This window comes from Loxodonta africana, chromosome 13, assembly GCF_030014295.1.
Source record: "Loxodonta africana isolate mLoxAfr1 chromosome 13, mLoxAfr1.hap2, whole genome shotgun sequence".
Classification (NCBI taxonomy): domain Eukaryota; kingdom Metazoa; phylum Chordata; class Mammalia; order Proboscidea; family Elephantidae; genus Loxodonta; species Loxodonta africana.
In genome coordinates, this window is record NC_087354.1 from 51,243,194 (window position 1) to 51,262,004 (window position 18,811).

The 18,811-nt window shown below is 40.3% G+C and overlaps 1 protein-coding gene across 7 annotated transcripts in view; it reads right to left on the minus strand.

Annotated features, from left to right (window-relative positions):
* The window catches only part of ZNF609 (zinc finger protein 609), a 225,617-nt gene that overhangs the window by 68,755 nt on the left and 138,051 nt on the right, over window positions 1-18,811 (minus strand). The window lies entirely within an intron of this gene.

The window sequence follows — 18,811 nt, forward strand, 5'->3', positions numbered from 1 at the left end:
ATGTTCTAAGCACTGTACTATGCTAAATGATGACTCTAATATAATCCCTGGCTCTAGGTTGGGTGGGGTGAACAAATGTGAACAAGTAATTAAAGCAGTGTCATGAAGGATGCAAGCAGTAAGTACAAAGGGGTAGAATCACGTGGATCCAGCTGGGACAGAGGTGTGACATTTCAGCTGTGTCTTAAGGCACAAAATTCAACAAAAAGGTAAGAGAGATTAGGTTATTTTAGTCAGAAGCAATACGACATGCATAGCCTGAGACGGAACCACAAATAGTTTGGCCTGGAGGGTTTGGAGAGAACAGTGGAAGATTACATGTCATGGTTAAAAAAAAAAAAAAAAAATCCCTGTGGAGTTTTAAGCAGCAAAGTGACATGATCCAATATGCTTTTTAAGTTTTTATTCTGACTTTGAGGGCAATTAATCAGAAGGCAAGAAGACCTGTTAGAAGCTCACTATAACAGTCCAGGAGGACATGATGATAGCTTGAACCAAGGCAGTGGAAAGAAAAGGATCGGTTAGAGGTAAAATCAACAGGGCTTGGTAACTGACTCGATGTCAAGGAGGTAAGAAAAATCTATGTCGACTTCAAGGTTTCTGGTGCCATTATCTTAGACGGAGATGCAAGAAAATAACAGCAACAACAACAAAAATAAATCATGGGTGAGAGAGAATCAGAACACAAGTTCAACTTTATACACAGTGAGCTTTCAGTAGGCAGCTGGACATACAGCCCTGGAACTTAGAAGAAAACTCAGGGCAATAGACAGTAGAAGCCATGAGCTTGCTTGGGTAAGATGGCCCAAGGAGAACACAGAGGGAAAAAAAGAAAGCTGAGGAGAGAATCCAAGAAATGTCATCATTTAAAGTAGTAAATCCAGGAAGAAAACACCACAAAGAAGTTTAAAAACGACAACAACCATGCAGATAGAAGCAAACTATTATTTATTGCTTACTGTGTACTGAGCACTTCTCGAAGCATTTTAAACGTATTTCATTTACTCCTCAAAACAACCATCTGGGGTAATTATTATTAGTATCTCCTTTTAAAGATGAAAACAGAGAGGCCATAGAGGTTAGGAACTTGGCCAAGGTCACACAGCTACTAAGTGATGAACCCGCAATTCAAACTCAGGCAATTTGGCTCCAAAATCCATGCAATAATTAATAGTTTGAAAAGTGAGAACCAAAACTGAATGGTGTCACTATGGCCCTATGACGCCTCTCTGACTTGGAAGTACATTCCTGGAAACCACCCTCCAGCCAAGTAACAGACAGACCTATAAAATAAACACCACCACCAGGAAAGAACGAGCCTCACAGAACAAACAATTATAAGAGACCAAAAGGGCAACATATGACCAAAAGCAAAGATGAGAAGGCAGGAAGGGGTAGGAAAACCAGAAGAAAGGAAATGGGAGCTCAGGGTGGAAACAGGGAAAGTGCTGACACAGTGTGGAAACGGCAACCAATGTCACAGAATACTTTTGAGCACAATTTGTTGAATGGGAAACTAACTTGCTCTATAAATTTTCAACTAAAACACAGTATTAAAAAACAAAACAAAAAGTCTAAATAGTGTCCTAAGAAGTCAAAAGAAAATGTAGTTGCAAGAAGTGGCTTAGTGTTAAATAACCTTAGCAAGCAGTGGGAAACCTTGGTGGTGTAGTGGCTAAGTGCTATGGCTGCTAACTAAGAGCCTGGCAGTTTCAATCCACCAGGCGCTCCTTGGAAACTCTACAGGGCAGTTCTACTCTGTCCTATAGGGTCACTATGAGTCCGAATCGACTCAATGGCAGTGGGTTTTTGTCTGGGTTAACAAGCAGTGCTAGCTGAAGGCAAGGGTGGGCACAGAAGCTACCCTGCACGGGGGTAAAGAAGAGCATGCAAAGGTGAAGGGCAGATAATTAGAATTTATTGCGTGCCTATTAAAAAAAAAAAAATTTTTTTTTTTTATCATGTGTCAGTTCTACATATGTTCTCATCAAATCTCATAACACTCCTATGAAGCAGATGATAATTTTGTTTGACAGAAAATAAAGGAGCCTCAGGGAGGTTGACTGACTTGCCCACAAATTACCCAGGGCCAGGATCTGAACTAAGGTGTGCCTGACTCTGAAGCTTATGCTCTTTTCCGTTATACCTTGCTACTCCAAAGCCGCTTGGCCGTGATCAGCCAGTAGTACACAAACCATCTGTTTAACATTCTGTTCTAGGATTTTGCTCAAGATCAGTGTCAAGCTTGATGGTCTATAATTTTGAAAATTTGGACATTTGCCTGTCTGCAGTCTTCTGGTACTCTCCCATTTCCAGGATTCCGATTCTTCCAATATCCTCCAAAAGATTAATTTGGACTTAGGCTGCTGAAATCAATCAAAACTCAAGGTGCTCTGTCAAACAGAGCCTTCTGGTTAAGCAAACTGATCTTTTTGTAAAAAGAACAATCAAAGATCATTCAACATCTTTTACCTCTTTTTAGATATGGAGCTTCATATTAGTTTTGGTAAGTCCTTAGTTTCATTTACTGATTTTTCCTTAAAGTTGCATCATAATATGGTTCTGATTTTTCAAAACAAATATCTTCCAAAGCGGCACAACTGAAACACCTGTCATAAAGCAGTCAAGCCTTGCTAAACTATATTTCACTTTTCAACAACTACTCATTAGCTCACCTCTTCTGAAGCAGTTAAAAACCAAACTAAACCCACTGCCGTCCAGTCAATTTCGACTCACGGAGTAGAACTGCCCCACAGGGTTCCCAAGGCTGTAAATCTTTACGGAAGTAGACTGCCACATCTTTCTCCCTTCGAGCAGCTGGTGAGTTCAAACCGCTGACTCTTCAGATAGTAGCCAAGGGCTTAACCACTGTACCACCAGGGCTTCCTTCTAAAGCAGTTAGGCCAACAAAAACGAAAATACTGAATAACAATAAAAAAAATAAAAATACCATATGTAATTTAAAATTTATAGAACATACTTTTACATAAGGGGCACACGAAATTCTACAGAAATTGAGAGGGGCAATCCACCTTTCAAGAGATAAAAGTTTCTTGAATACCATAACTTAGAAAGACATCAGAGCATTCCAATACTAGAGAACACTCTGTCCTTAAAATTTCTTTAACAAAGGCAGAGCATTAGGCAAATCCAACAATGCAAGAGTCATTATATTCTAGTTAACAGATTTTTACTGCCTTCACTACTAAACATGGTCCTTATTTTAATAATCACCAAACCAAGCAACCATTCAAAAATAAAAAGGGTAATAAAAAGGGCAATCGCACAACTCTTGAAGTCTCAGAAAAACAGACATCTTACATTTGAAGAGTTTTCTTCCTTGCAAAACTTTATTTTAGAGTAGAAGACAAACTGGTAAACAAATAATGACAGCAGACGTGGGCAAAGGGCTGCAGGTACTCTGCCCAGTTAGTGACTTCCAGAGGGAACAGGGAAACTTTTTATGGGGTGGACCCTAAAGGATTAGCAGTTTGTCAAGCCAAGCAAGCCAAGCCAAGCCAAGCCAAGCCAAAAAAGAAAAGAAAGAAGGAAGAGGACAAAGGAGGGAGAAGGGAGGAGGGGGAAGGAGGACAGGGGAGGGCAGAGGAGGTCTGAGGAGGGTGGGAGAGGGTACAAATGGAAGGCGGAAGAAGTGATTTGATTTCAAGAGGCATCAGACACATGGGAAGGAGAAGGAAGGAGGAGGACAGAGGAGAATGAAGGAAGGAGGAAGAAGAATTTGACTTCGTAAGTCATCAGACATAAAGGCAGAAGGAAGGAACAGGAAGGAGGACGGAGGTGGAAGAAAAAGAAGGCCAGAGGAAGGAGGGGAGGGACAGGAAAGAGGAGGAGGAGGAGAAGGAACTCTAAGCAGAAGGAAAAGCCTGTTCAAAGGTGTACAAGCATGAGCAAATAGAATGTATTAAAAACTGCAAGTTGTTTGGTTTGGTTGCAGCAAAGAGTACAGGGAGAGTTAAATCTGGGCTTAACCCTGTAGGCAGTAAGAAACTACTGAGGAATTAAAGTAAGGGAGCCATGCTATCAGATCTGTATATTTAAAGATAAAATTAATGAAGGAAAGAATAGGCTAAAGGAGAGTGAAAAGCAGGGGGTGGGTGGCTGGGGGTGGGGGGTGGGGGTGGTAGATTTCTGTTGCAATGAACCCAGTAAGTAACGAAAGTCAGAAGCAGGGGATAACAAGGGACTGTATAAACAGTTTCCTTCCATGAGGCATCAGACATAGAGGTCACCTGTAATGAAGTCAGGTATGATTAGAACGTCTGATTCAGATGGCTGGGAGATAGATAACCCATTCCACAGATACTTGCTGAACACTAAAACATTCCAGGCACTATTCTAGGTTCTGGACACAGTTATGAACAAAACAAACAAAAATCCCAGCCTCTGAAGCTTACATTTGAGTAGACAGCATTCCATTAGTGAAAGGAAAAAAGAGGAACAGGTTTTGGTTTTGAGGGAGGTTTGGGAGCGATGAATGTGATTAGGTTTTTATTTACTTCACTTAGTTGCCAACGCTCTGGGAAAAGAAGGCTGGAAGTATATGGAAGAAGAAGTAGACAGGTCTTTAATACATACAGTCTGAAGGGGGCTTCTGAGTACTTTCAAGGACTTTAGAATATTTAAATACAAATTTAACACAAGATGATTTTTCACCTATTTGACTGGCAAAGACAAAAGAGTTGAACAATCCTCAGGTTGGCAAGGGCATGGGGAAACAACAGGCACTCTCATGCAGTATTTGTTGGTGGGAATATTAATTGGTAAGAACTCTGGAGGGCCGTTTGGTAATATGTATCAAAATTTAAAATGCACAGAAGCTTTTTGTCCCCAAATTTCATTTCTAAAAATTTATACTAAGAGGGTAACAGGACAGGTGCACAAAGATGTGTGTGACGTACAGGGTGTTTGTTTTGGTGTTGGTTTTACTAATCAAAAACCCAGAAACAATCTGAATGTCCATCATAACATAGGTCGCTAGAAAAATAAAAGGAAAAAGTTGCACCACAGGATGTACGAACAGCCCATTAGACCAAGAATATATACAGTGTATACACACAACGTATATAGATCAGCAGATAGAGATTGAGGCTGTTCCCGCAGTCATCTCTGGGGAGTCAAATTCTGAATGATTTTTAGTTTCTCTTTTATATTTTTCAATATTTTTATTAAAGATCTTTCATTATGTTGAAAAGTTATTATTCTAGTAAAAATATCTATTTTTATTTTGAAGGAAAAGGGCACATGTTTACACATGTGAAGGTTTATTGTAAGAAAAGAGTCCCTGGGTGGTGCAACTGGTTAAGCACTCAACTACTAGCCAAAAGGTTGCTGGTTAGAACCCACCCAGAGGTGTCTTGGAAGACAGGTCTATCGCTACGGACATGAAGTCAGAACATCCGTTACAGGAGTCACTAGGCTACAGGACTGGCTCAAAACAGCTAAGTGGTCCTAAAAGCTGGAAGGGGGCAGTACTACACAATGGGTACCTTTGTGACCTTAAGGCAGATATTCATAACCTGGGCACTAACTAGTCATTTGATTCTGGTTGTCTAGAACCAAGCAGCATCTTCCACACATGTGAAAATATGCACGTATGTTGAGGAATAAACAACAGTCCCAAAGCCCATTCTGTAGCAACCAGAATCCTACCTGGAACAGGGCCAGGAAAAGCCATGTCTTCAGCACTTCTGAGAAAGCTGCGGCTGCTGCTTATCAAATTAAAATGCAAAGCAGCTCACTCCAGTGTCACTGGGAACTGTCAGAAAGGGATTATGGTTCCCACCCCAAGGATGCAGGTCAGCTAAACAATACCCATGTTCCTGTGCTGAGAAGGAGGGAGAAGGAGGACAAAGATTAGGCCTGTTTCCAAACAGCAGTCCCGCCTGCTTGTTACCTTGGTAACCTCCTTTCCCTGAGCCGCTCTCATTTGTCTCTCTCTGCCTGACCTTCATGTTGCTCTGACAGTAACTGAGGAGGAAAAGGTGCCCGCCTGCCAGCTAAGCACTCAAGCTGAGGGCACTGAGCAAGAAAAAGAGGCACTCAAAGTCCCTCTCATTCTAGACTGTGACCTTAGGGTGATTAGAGTCCTGAAAGAGATTTCTGGTGGCCCTTGTCATTCCATCTTTCCTCCCGTGCTCTCAGGGCCACCTCACTTCTCTGATAGACCCTTTTAGTGTGAGAAAATCTAAGTCAGAGTCACGCAGGTAGGTGAGAAGTCGTAGAGAAGAAAGAAAACAATGCACGACAAGCTGACGAATAAAGGTAATAAAATACTAACTTAAAACTGCCCAAGACAACTATCAGTACAGTGGTCAAGTACACCTTTCAGCTGCTTCTCTCTTCAGGATGCATGCCATATGTTCAGTCAGTGGAGTATGAGGGCAATTACAGTACTTGGGACAGGGTGTGTGGTGGTGCCCAAAGTCTTAGTGCTTTTTATTATTTTCCTTTAAGCCTGGGTCTATAAAATTCCTTCAACAAATAATCACGGGCACACCTGGTTTTATTGTACCTCACAGAAATTGAGCTTTTTACAAATTGAAGGTTGTGGCAACCCTTCATCAAGCAAGTCTACTGGCACCATTTTTCCAACAGCGTGTGCTCACTTCATGTCTCTGTGTCACATTTTGGTAATATCCACAATATTTCAAAAATTTCATTATTATTTTATCTGTTATGGTGATCTGCGATCACTGATCTTTGATGATACTATTATAATCGTTTTGGGGTGCCACAAACCGCTCCCACGTAAGATGGCAAACTTAATCGATAAATGTTGTATGTGTTCTGACTGCTCCGCCAACTAGCCGTTCCCCGTCTCTCTCCCTCTCCTCGGGACTCCCTATTTCCTGAGACACAATACTGAAATTAGGCCAATTAATAACCCTAGGAGGGCCTCCAAGTGTTCAAGTCTTTTGCTTTAAAAACCAGAAATGATTAAGCTTAATGAGGACAGCATGTTGAAAGTTGGGATAGGAGGAAAGCTAGGCCTCTTGCACCAAACAGTTAGCCAAGTTGTGAATGTAAAGGAAAAATCCTTGAGGGAAATTAAAAGTGCTATTCCAGTGAACACATGAATAAGAAAGTAAAACAGCCTTATTGCTCATACGGAGAAAGTTTTAATGGTCTGGGTAAAGGATCAAACCAGCCACAACATTTCCTTAAACCAAAGCCTAATCCAGAGCAAGGCCCTAACTCTCTCCAATTCTGTGAAGTCTGAGAGAAGTGAGGAAGCTGCAGAAGACAAGTTTGAAGCTAGCAGAGGTTAGTTCACGAGGTTTAAGGAAAGAAGCCGTCTCCATAACATAGATCTGCAAGCTGAAGCGGCAAGTGCTGATGTAGAAGCTGCAGTAAGTGATCCAGAAGACCCAGCTGAGATCATTGATGAAGGCGACTGCCCTAAACAGCCGATTTGCAATGTAGATGAAGCAGCCTTATATTGAAAAATAAGATCTACAATAGTGATTTTAAGGTCTGAAGGTCAGTTTTCTTCTAATACCCATTGCTGTAATTCCAAAAGTTACTGTGTGTGAAAGTAGGACTGACTTCCATTAGTTCATCTTAAATGGAGTCCCTAAGCCCATCAAAATTTTGCTGAAAACCATTAGAAAGAAGTTGCAGCAGTACATGGAAATGGGACTGCCAGAAATTCAACTCGGATTCGGAAGAGGACATGGAATCAAGGATATCATTGCTGATGTCAGATGTATCCTGGCTGAAAGCAGAGAATACCGGAAGGATGTTTACCTGTGTTTTATTGAATATGCAAAGGCATTTGACTGTGTGGATCATAACAGCTTATGCATAACACTGCAAAGAATGGGAATTCCAGAACACTTAATTGTGCTTATGAGGAACGTGTACTTAGACCAAGAGGGGGTTGTTTGAACACAAGGTGATACTGCGTGGTTTAAAGTCAGGAAAGGTGTGTCTGGGTTTTATCCTTTCACCACACCTATTCAATCTGCATGCTGAGCAAATAATCCAAGACGATGGGCTATATTAAGAAAAATGGGGCATCAAGATTGGAGGAAGACTCATTAACGACCTGTAATATGCACATGACACAACCTTGCTTGCTAAAAGTGAAGAGGACTTGAAGCGCTTGCTGATGAAGATCAAAGGCCAAAGCCTTCAGAATGGATTACATCTCAACATACAGAAAACAAAATCCTCACAAGTGGACCTATAAGGAACATCATGATAAATGGAAAAATACTGAGGGTGTCAAGGATTTCATTTTACTTGAATCCACCATCAAAACCCATGGAAGCAGCAGTCAAGAAATCAGACAACGCATTGCACTGGGCAAATCTGCTGCAAGAAATCTCTTTCAAGTGTAAAAAAGCAAAGATGTCACCTTGAAAACTAAGGTGCGCCTGACCCAAGCCATGGTGTTTTCAGTCACCTCATATGCATGCGAAAGTTGGACAATGACTAAAGAAGACCAAAGAAGAATTGATGCCTTTCAACTGTGATGTTGGCAAAGAACACTGAATATACCATGGATTGCCAAAAGAATGAACAAATCTGTCTTGGAAGAGGTACAGCCAGAATGTTCCTTAGAAGCAAGGTTGGTGAGACTTCGTCTCACATACTTTGGACATGTTTTCAGGAGGGACTGGTCCCTGGAGGACATCATGCTTGGTAAAGTAGAGGGTCAGCAAAAAGGAGGAAGACCCTCAACAAGGTAGACTGACACAGTGGCTACAACAATGGGCTCAAGCGTAACAACCATCATGAGGATGGCACAGGACTGGACAGTGTTTCATTCTGTTGTGCATAGGATCGCTATGAGTTGGAATCAACTCGACCGCACCTAACAACAACAAACCCATCACAGAGTTTACCCCAAACTCACTTAAACTGATTTATATTGGAGTAAAAAGGAAGTAGTTTGGCCAGGTTTTTGTCCCAGTTTTCTACTATTTAGACGTATAACTTTAGGCAAGTCATTTCAACCTTATGAAATGAAACAGTTGCTGAATTCTTTCAGTTACAAGTGATACAAAAAACACAGCCAAACTTGCTTAAGCAAAAAGGGCATTTAGCAGCTCTCACGTAAGTGGAAAAAAATCCAAATCAGTCATGGCTGATGTAGGGCCTCTAACAATGTCATATGGGTCCATTTCTATCCCTCCTTCTCTTGGCTCTGCTTTCTCTGGTTCAACTCTATTTTCAGACAAGTTCTCCTACTGGGTGGAGGTGGTTGCAGCAGTTCAAGCTTTATAAGCTCATAACTTCAAGCCCAGTGGAAAGAGAATGGTTCTTTTCTAACTGCTCTAAGAAATATCCTGAGATTTATTCTGACTGAACCAGCTTTTAGAGTTTAAAAGCCCATGTCCCTTACAGTCTCTCTGTTTTATAAATATTTGACCGTTATCACCTCCAAATCTTTGCATTTTCAGGTTTTAATGTCTAAAACTATAGTGCACATGTAGCTTTTGTTTGCCCAGTATCCTTCTTTCCTACAGGCAACAGCCCCTCTCTTAGTCTATGTATTCCTAGTGAGATAGGCGACCACAGTGCCTCACCAGCCTTCTAGCTATGGGAATGGGTTTGGCATCAGCCTATTCCTTTATTTCCCCCAAATATGCTGGTGAGTGAATATTTTTTTTCCTTTGGAGGGGAATGCCATGCTTCATCCTTAGCACGCTTATGACATAAAACCGTTCAAGCCTCTCCTGTTCTTAAAAGTATTGAATTTTTGCATCTTTCTCAAACATAACCCCTGAATTACAGTGACAAGAGTTCCACTGTACAAGTATTAATATGGTCAGACAGCAAACATCAATCCTTATTCGCTTAGTTTTACTACAGGAATAAGTTATGGTTAGTTAGAAAGCTATAGATACTGGATCATCAGAACATCTGGTTGTTGTTGTTAGGTGCCATCGAGTCGGTTCCGACTCATAGCGACCCTATGCACAACAGAACGGAACACTGCTCGGTCCTGCGCCACCCTTACAATCGTTGTTATGCTTGAGCTCATTGTTGCAGCCACTGTGTCAATCCAAGAACATCTGGATTACTCTTAAATATGGGAACTTTCTTAAAGACCAACTGGAATTTTCAGATTATAAAAGTAGATTATCAGAATTTCACTGTATCACAAGTATTTTTCTGTGTCAATTAGTTATTAATTTAAAACATATTTAAATAGTGTTCTTTTGAATGAATAAACCATAATTTATTTGACCAATTCCCTTTGTTGTTAGCTGCTACTGAGTTGATTCTGCCTCATTATAGGTGGGTATTATGGTTTGAATTATGTCCCCAAAAAACATGTGTTGTAAATCCTAACCTCTGTCTGTGGTTATAATTTCATTTGGAAATGGGTTGTCTCTGTTGTGTTAATCAGACAGGATTAATGTACGGTGTACCTTGAATCAATCTCTTTGAGATATAAAAAGAGATTAAACAAGCCAGCAGAGAGAGAGAGATGGAGTAAAACATATGCCAAGACACATGCAGATCTCCAAGGAACCAGGAAGCAGAAGCTGAAGAGACAAGATCCTCCCCCAGAGTTGAGAGAGAGAGAAATCGTTCCCTCGAGCCAGCACCCTGAATTCGAGCCTCTTAAACTGTGATATGTTGTTGTTGTTAGGTGCTGTCGAGTCGGTTCTAACTCATAGTGACCCTGTGCACAACAGAATGAAACACTGCCTGGTCCTGCGCCATCCTCACAATTGCTGCTATGCTTGACCCCACTTTTGCAGCCACTGTGTCAATCCATCTCATGGAGGGTCTTCCTCTTTTTTGCTGACCCTCTACTTTACTAAGCATGATGTCCTTCTCCAGGGACTGATCCCTCCTGACAACATGTCCAAAGTATGTAAGACGTAGTCTTACCATCCTTGCTTCTAAGGAGCATTCTGGTTGTACTTCTCCCAAGACAGATTTGTTCTTTTTGGCAGTCCATGGTACATTCAATATTCTTCACCAACACCACAATTCAGAGGTGTCAATTCTTCTTCAGTCTTTCTTATTCATTGTCCAGCTTTCATATGCATATAAGGCGACTGAAAACACCATGGCTTGGGTCAGGTGCACCTTAGTCCTTGAGGTACCATCTGTGATATAGTTCAGTTTATTGCATGCCCTCACTCCCATATGTATGACCTCATATTTACCCACAGGCACTACTCAAATAAAGTAGAGCCTGAAGCCTGGTAGCCTGAACACTGGGCAGAGTTTGAATGCTTAAGCCAGGACAATAAAAAGCGAGAGTGCAGGTTGGGAGCTGATATTCCTAATCAGCGAGTAGTTGGCAGCCAGGAAAGATTTAAGTTCATAAGTTAAACGTACAGCATGTGGTTTTTCTTCCTATTTCTGATTCCTCTGGCAGACTGGCTCAAATTTAGCTCTTCTACTTTCTGGCAAACGAGAATGGTGTTTCAGCTTTTACCACAACCAGTACGATCAACCATACCACAGTGGAGAAAAATAAATAAATAAAATTATACGGCACAAAGAAGCAAAATTGACCAGCATTGATTGATCTCAGTTTTACCTATGAACACCATCAAGAGTCTTAATTCTTAAAGGACAGAGATTTTCCTGTCATATCCCTGTAATGAACAAACCTCTTAAGTTTCTGGATTTGTTTCTAAAAAGTAAAATTTCTTAGCCATTTTATATCTTTAACCTTGTAAAAGGAAACTCTCACATAAAATATCCTTGAAAAGTTACACAGATGTGGACTACTTTAGGAAGGGTTAGAGAAGGGTTTTGGTTTAAGAATGGATGAGGTAAGGGAAGACTTCAAACAGTAGCAAATGGTGAAGATAAAGAGAACTGGGAATTTGAAGACAACCAACTTGGATGCAAACATAATCTCCCCTATTGGCTGTTCAACTTGAGGCAAGTCATTTAACTCCTTTAAACTACCCCATAGAGTTTGCAAGGATGTAATCTTTACGGAAGCAGACTGCTACATCTTTGTTCTGCAGAGATGTTGGTAGAGTCGATTACCAACCTTTTGGTTAGTAGCCAAGCGTTTAACCACTGTGCCACAGGGCTCCTTTCCCATTACTAAAATGGAAATTGTAACAGTACCTATATCACAGAGCTATTGTAAAAATTAAATGAAATACCATATAGAAAGCAGTTAGCATTGTTGCCTAGCATATACTCTAATACATGTTAACTACTGCTGCTGTTGCTGCTGCTACAGTAAATATTATTCAATGTACCCTAGGGATCCCCTAAGAGCCCTGGTGGTGCAGTCATTAAAGTGCTCAGCTGCTAACTGAAAGGTGGTGGTTTGAACCCACCAGCTGCCCCACGGGGACAAAGATGTGGCAGTCTGCCTCTGTAAAGATTTATAGCCTTGGAAACCCTATGGGGCAGTTCTGCTCTGTCCTATAGGGTTTCTATGAGACTCGGCAGCAGTGGGTTTTACAGGTCCCCCAAAAAGGTCTTACCCACTGATCTCTATCCCTGAACAAAAAAATTGGAAGGTTCGCAAACCAGATCTCAGCAGCTCTTTTCAGATCAGAAATTGTCTGCTAAATCATCAATTAAAAAAATGAGTTCTCCTTTTCCAGCTCATCCTTACTTCGGGTTGCAGCAGTACTTATATGGCAGATACACCTTCCATAACTCTTGTACTACTCTATAGTGGGCTCCGTCAGAAGAGCTAACATAGAACTTACTAGTGTTTGTATGAGCAATCCAAGAACGACAAACCCAGGAGAGAAAGTCCCAAAATGACATTCTGATGTGTAGTTAAACCACCTGCCCTATCCGGGTAGTTAAAATATTGTCCACATTGTACTGTCAAAATTGAGAAAGAGGTTGTCCTAATCTCCAGGAGTCTCTACAATCTTCCCCTTCTTGTAGAACAAATTGAATAATCCAAGAGCATATAGTCTCCCTAAAGCAAATAGAACTGGTCAGCAGGTGACAAGTAGATAATAATCCTATAATTCTCTAACGAGTTAGAGAGAAAGCACTTAATCTCCACTCTAATGAGGCAGTTGGCTAATCGCTTGTTCGAGAGAAGGAGCCTTTGGAAACACAAACGGGTGGGACAGCTTCTAGTAAGGGAGAAATGCCTACAGCACAAATACTTAGGCTGACTTTAAAAAAATCTAGGAGGTCTCCCTCAATCCGCTCCTCCTCTCCCCCTACAACACCCACCCCAAACCCACTGTCTTCAAGTCAATTCTGACTCATAGCAATCCTATAGGACAGAGTAGAATTGCCCCATAGGGTTTCCAAGGCTGTAAATCTTTATGGAAGCAGACTGCCATATTTTTCTCTGGTGGAGCAGCTAGGGGGTTTGAACTGCCCACCTTCTGGTTAGCAGCGGAGCACTTTAACCCCTGCGCCACCAGAGTTCCTCCCCACTATAACAAACCAAACCCGTTGCCATCTAGTCAATCCCGACTCATAGTGACCCTACAGCAAGGAGACCTTAATTCTTCTGCAAAGGAAGCTTTCCTGGCTCCTAATACTCAGTTTTCTCACACCCTCAAGATTTCTAGACGTTAGCTGTGGTCGCTTTAGCTCTCTTGGCCTGAGTTTCCTTATGAGATAAATAAAATGTTAGGACTTTATTCGCTCTTCTAAATTCTAATCTTCCATAAATCCAAACTGGTGTGACTGTATGGGGGTAGCTATCCTTAACAGCTATTAACTTGAACTTTATTACAAGGATATCCATCAAAATGAGAACCTCTATATTCAGACAACCATTTTCAGTACAAAAATAAAACACTGACAACCAGGAACCTTTTCAAAATGATATGAGTGAAATAAAGGCAGCATAGCACCTAAACCATAATGGCTCTGGACTGACATCAGGCTAAGGGTCCAAGCATGACAGGTGTGGGAAGAATTACATCTGAGCTCCATCGAGATATGTGTATTTCGAATATAATAAATGGTGAAATAGTTCAGATGCATTTATCTCTTGGGCAATGAGATATCCTCTTTCAATCTATAAATATTAAAATGACCTATCTTGGTATGATTTTCTCATCTCCAGTGTTCCAGAGCCTAATTCTAAAGATGCTCTTTTTTTTTTTCCTTTTCTTTGTAGGTTGTGCTCAGGTTGCTGGAAGAGATTCTATGGATTTCAAGCTACAAAGCTGGATCGGGCTGACAGAGTGAGAGATCAGGGTGAGAAAGCAAGCACATGCATGTGAGAACCGGCACGAAACTAAATCAACCAAGGCACAACTGCATGAATGAAGAGACCAGTACAGAAGAGAAATATTACTTCCGCATTTCTAATAAGTACACGTGACAGAAACACGTCTTTAAACCTTATTGTTTGCCTCATGCCTTCAATCAACATTCAGTTAATTCTATTAGTCTAAACAGAAACTCTTGGTAAGGTTTCACTCTGTGTGCCACTCTGTACCATATTATTATGGTAACACAAAGAGACCCATGCAGATATATCTGTTCTCCCTCAAACTAAGGTTTTGTCTAATCTCCCACAGAGAGAAGAAAAATGAAGTCACATTCCAAGAAGTTCTCATTTCATTATATACAGTACCGCAAGCCATGTGGCAAAATACCAAGTTATACAGGAGTAGACTTTCCATTCAGAAGGAAAGTCTATATTTACATATACTCAGAGGGATGTTATGTTATTACACTGTCCTTGTTTTCACAGCACTCAGAGGAAGCTATACACTGTACTATATAAACCTTGAGATATGCCCCGAGAAGTTTATACTCCCATCCCTGTATTTTTGGGTTTGTGTCTTTTAAAGAATGAGGGTAAGAGGAAGCAAAGATAGACTTGAGCACCCAATATACTGATAGGGTCTCACATTGGCATTAATCACATTACTGGCCATACATAAGACACACAGTATTATGCAACCACCATACTGGCAAAATCTTTAAAGTTAGCAATATCAAGTACTAAGGAAACAAAGAAAATTCACTGCTGGTAGAAGTATAAACAGGTACAACCATTTAAGAAAACTGTTTGGTCTCACCTAGTAAAGGAGACCGTGTACACACCCTACCACCACCAACTCTACTCCAAGGTCTGTACCCCGGAGCAACCCCTGTACACGTGCACACGTACATGAGGAATAAAAAGCAATGCTCATAGCAGCAATGTCTGTAATAGCAAAAATGCTAGCAACAACCCAAATGCTCATCAATAGTAGTACGAATGCTAGGTATTTTCATGTAGTCAGAGTGGAACAACAAAAGAAGTGAAAATAGCTACACTGCATGTGTCATCCTGGATGAATCTTAGCAAAGAAAAGGCATTACAAAAAAAGCTATGACAATGTGATTCCACTGAAATAAAGAATAAAATTAGGCAAAACTTTGAAAATTGCTTAGAGCTACAAATAGAAGAATATAAAAGATAAACAAGGAAATGAATAATATAAAATGCCAAACAGGGAAGGAGAGAGAGTACAATGGAGGAAGAGCCACACAGGAGACTGTAAACCTAAAGTGTCGCTAATGCTTTATTTCTTAAGGTGGGTGGTGGGTACAAGAGTTTTTTTCTATTATTATTCTTTAAACCGTACAGGATATATCTCATAGTTTAAAACTAAGAAACAAATTATACTGGAGGCAAAATATTCATTATTATCTGGTGCCTACACATGGCTACAATGAGGAAACATGCCAAGTTTTCCTGATAACCTCTGTAAGTGGTAGCGATTCTACTGACCACGTTAGTTTGCAGAAACATTATGCTAGAGAGTCCATTTCCATAGTATCTAATAGGTATAATTTTCCTTAGTAGCATTTATCTCATGCAAAATGACAACTTTTGCAATGTCTCCCTCTCACAATAGACTGCAAATTCCATGAAAGAGGGGGTGGTAAGCATCTCCTTCAGTACTCTACCACAGGGTCTAGTAGAGTATCTGATCATGTGAGGTACTCCATAAATACATATTTTTTTATTGTTGTAAAAATACATACATTTGCCCATTCAACATTTTTCAAGTGTCTAATTCAGTGACACCAATTACCTCAATCATGTTGTACTCAATACTGTTTTTGAATGCAAGAATAAATTAAGGACTTTGAGAATCTAATTTAGCTGAGATAGCTTTTACTAGTCTCTCCACAATGCAGGGAAATATCTCACAATTTTCCAGAAACTCAAAGTTTCATCCCTTTTATTAGGGCCTCTGAACCAATGTCCCCAAATTAGTAGTCATTTCAGCATTCATGCAATGCAATCTACCAAAGCCCTACTTCAGGTGGGCACTGTGCTGGGTGCTGAAGATAGGATACTGAAAGGATACATAGTCTCATTTATCTAGGTAAGAGCCACTCCATGTATAAAGGAAGATGGTAAGACAGCACTTTTTCCCCTGACCTCTTAGGATACCGAAATGTACAACGATAAAGCTTAGATTTCAACAACTAGTGTGTGATAAGATACACTTCAGAGAACAACAGGCTGTAATTTCCTTCAGCTGCTCTGAACGATGAAAATAATTCCTTTAGTCTTTGTCATCTTGTGAGTTAAATTATATCATTCTCTGTTTGGTAAAGTAGCCTCTCCTGAAATATAAACAGTAAAGCATTCTCAATCTGGAATCTCTTCTAGAAAGCAACAGGCAGAGATGATAATTCATAGCAAGAAAAGCTATAAAGGGAAGAAATTATTATCTCGAAGGCAAACATCTCTATTCTGGAGATCAAAGAAAAGAACCATAGGATGCCAATTTGAGCTGCCACTCTGCCAACAATATATGGGAAAAGGTTAAAATTAGAGACAACTAATGAAACAGCATTAAATGGGGTCTAATAAACTTGAGAACTATGTCCCTTCACTAAACTCAAGATTTTTACTGCTTTTAGTTCTGTTCTAATACTGTAATAGTCATCATTCTAGCTGGCATTCCTTTAAAGGACATAGTAAAAAATGTTGCAGATACCTATTACCAGCTGAAGTTCTTCCTCATCTCCCTTCTCCTTCTTCTTTCCTTAAGCCAACATAAAGTTAAGAAATCAAAGATGGCGAGGACTAGTGGATGTAGGTAGGACACAAAGAAGACCACCAGCACCCCTCAAGATGATCTTTGCTTCTACTGTCTTCTTAGGGAACTAACTTCTCTGAAAACTTAACAAGGCCATCAATAACTTGACTTAGCAGGGCACATTTCCTTTTGTTCATTATCTCAATTAAGCACATTATCTCATGAAATGTCATTAGTCCTTAGGGAAATTCAAATCAAAACCACAAGAAGATAACTTTCATACCCAATAGGATGACTATTATCAGAAAAAAAAGGAAAAAAAAAACCAGAGTCAGGGAGGATGTAGAGAAATTAGAACTCTTATTCATTGCCGGTGGGAATGTAAAATGATGCAATCACTGTGGAAAACAGTTTGGTGGTTCATCAAAAGTTAAACACAGAATTATCATATGACCCAGCAATTCCACTCCTAGGCCTAGGCCCCAAAGATGTGAAAGCATGAACACAAACAGATACTTGTACACCAATGTTCATTGCAGCATTACTCACAACAGTCAAAAGATGGAAACAACCGAAGTGTCCGCCAACTAATAAATGGATAAATAAAATGTGGCATATATCTGTACAATCGAATACTCAGCCATAAAGAGAAATGAAGTTCTGAAACATGCTACAACATGGACAAATCTTGAAAGCATTATACTAGCTGTAATATCACCACCACCACCCACTGCGGTCAAGTCATTCTGACTCACAGTGACCCCATAAGGTTACCTAGGCTGTAATCTCTATGGAAGCAGACTGCCACATCTTTCTCCCATGGAGTTGCTGGTGGTTTTGAACTGCTGACCTTTCAGTTAGCATTCAATCACTTTAACCACTGCATGACCTGGGCTCCTTTAGGTGAAATAAGCCAGACACAAAAGAGCAAACACTGTATGACCCCACTTAGATGAAATATTTGGAATAGGCAAATGCATAGAAAATTTATTAGTGTTTACCAGGGACTGGTGGAGGTAGAAACTGGGGAGTTATTACTTAATGGGTACTGAGTTTTTGTTTGGAGTGATGACTGCACAACATGATGAATGTAATTAGTGTCGCTGAATCATACACTTAAAAATTGATAAAACAGCAAATTTTGTGTTACACACACACACACAAGCAAACTCAGAATCAGTCTCCTGACTGAGTCACAAACATAGTCTCCTTCTCTGTGAGTCACTGTTTATGGGAGAAGAATTTAGCACTCAGAATGCTGAAGTAATATAGTCAAGTCTCCATCTACTGAGTATATTTGGCACAGGGTCCAATGTTAAATGAGGATTAACTAAGGTTACTGAGACCCCATGAGGTGGTAGATAGCTACACCATAAACTAGTTAAAAAAAAAAAAAGAAAAGAAAGAAACTAGTCAAGAAGATTTAGAAATAAAACTATTACTACATCGGGATATTAAAAACACAAGCAAGCAAAAAAGCAAGCAAGCAAACAAACAAACAAACAAAATGCCAGGTAATTTAACCCAGTAAAAAGTATTGAGAATTTGCTACAGAATTAAAACACTAAAGCAGAACCATACATCAGATTTAAGTTATTAGCTAAATACAACATAAATGAACATACACTCAGAGCCACCACCAACTGTCTTCCTCAGGCTAAGCTCAGGCTGGACTTCAACCCTTCATTCAAACCCCCTCAGCAGGGCACCCTCATGAAGGCACACCCCGGATAACTGAGGGTGACTGCCCAACGCACATGTTTCTCTCCTCTATCCCAAAACCTCACTAAAATGAAACCAAATAAATAGAAATATAGGCGTAAATCCTTGAAGACAAAGAGAACAAGAGAGATGTCAAAAACACT